This window comes from Zingiber officinale, chromosome 7B (assembly GCF_018446385.1).
Source record: "Zingiber officinale cultivar Zhangliang chromosome 7B, Zo_v1.1, whole genome shotgun sequence".
Taxonomy (NCBI): Eukaryota; Viridiplantae; Streptophyta; class Magnoliopsida; order Zingiberales; family Zingiberaceae; genus Zingiber; species Zingiber officinale.
Window position 1 is genome coordinate 27,776,637 of NC_055999.1, and position 1,543 is coordinate 27,778,179.

At 33.4% G+C, this 1,543-nt stretch overlaps 1 long non-coding RNA gene across 1 annotated transcript; it reads right to left on the reverse strand.

The window, feature by feature from the left end:
* Positions 1-631: 631 nt before the first annotated feature.
* LOC122003975 lies at positions 632-1,096 on the reverse strand. The gene is made up of 3 exons (XR_006118177.1): positions 1,068-1,096; positions 846-934; positions 632-742 (listed from the first exon to the last, which is right to left on the reverse strand). It is a non-coding gene; the product is annotated as an uncharacterized LOC122003975 (long non-coding RNA).
* Between the last annotated feature and the right edge of the window lie 447 nt (positions 1,097-1,543).

Genomic DNA, 1,543 nt, shown 5'->3' on the forward strand with positions numbered 1-1,543 from the left:
CTAATCCTTCATCTTCTTCATCCTTGCCATGTTTGCATTGTACTTGGATCGAAGTGGACCAAGTAGATAAAGAAAGAAGATAAACTAAATGCCTTCATCTTCTTCATCCTTGCTTCTTAATTCTCCTAATCCTTCATCTTCTTCATCCTTGCTTCTTAATTCTCCTAATCCTTCAAACTCCACCTGTAAGAAGAAGATAAAGAAATGTCACTTGATCTAAACTAAATGCCTATGAATGATAAAAAAAATCTGAAATCTCATAAAGTAGACTTAATTCATTAATAATGCATCATATTGAATGCCTCTCCATGACTAGCTTAATAGCCTGTGCTATAGACATGTCTTCATTTGTTTCATACCTAAGTTTGTTAGCCTGTAAATGTTGAATCGTCATTTCACAAGTGAAATATTTCCAAGTTATCAGCACTGCAGATATAAGGTTAATAAAGAACTTGCCTCTTCCAGAATGGTTTCAAACACCTGACCAACTTTTTCCACTAGATCTTGAGTCACTTGATGTCCATCACCATCAAAGAGTGTGTAGCTGAAAAATAGAAGTAAATTTGTCTCCATAAGATTATAGTCTCCATGATCAGTGATATATGTTAGTTATTCAATTAACCATTACCTCTCCAAGTCATGATCATACAAGACAGAATTGTCACCAGAAGTTCGATAAATTGGTAGACCAAGTCTTCCAATCCAAGTTGCCAATGGATTCTCGTTGCAGACACCATGCAACCTGAAGTGTCCAAATTAAAACTTCTAGTCACTGAAATTTTGAAGGCTAGCCACAATCCTCTTTAGAAGGAATGAAAACAAAAACACAAAAAAAAGAAGCATACCAGGCTGCTCCCATGTCAACAGGAAAACCAAATGAGTAGTTAGTGTGAACTCGACCACCAATTCTATCCCGAGATTCTAAAAGCACAACCTAAGGAATAAAAAATAAACTTCCATGTGATACAAATTTACCCAGCCACTTCACACACTGCATTCATATCAGAACTTAGAATCTAATATGTAAAGGCAACTGAAAAAACTGTTAATTTATATTGACATAACACCTGAAAAGCTGCATTTTTCAGTGCATGAGTAGCTGCAATCCCTGCAAATCCCTGCAAATCCCTTAATATAAGTGAATATATACCACAAAACATAGGAGTTAAGAATTAAAACTAAGCATAAAGTTCAACATAATTATTAAACAAGTTCCACATGTAAATATAAAAGTCACAAAATTGATAATAATAGTTACAGAATATTCGAATGTCAAAATGACAAATTAATATGTCATAATACTTATTTAGCAATTTCACATAGATATAGTGAAAATTAAAGAAATGCACACTTATGATACAATAAGTAAATTTTGTTCCCATAGTAAGCTATTCTAAAGACATCATATATCGCCACAAGAACATATCACTTGAATATTATTATCAGCAAACACCAATAGATATTTTTACCGCTTTTTTATGCATAGCATGTCCTTGAAGAACCAGACCCTTCTTGTGAATTGTGATAATTAATTGAATCGTCC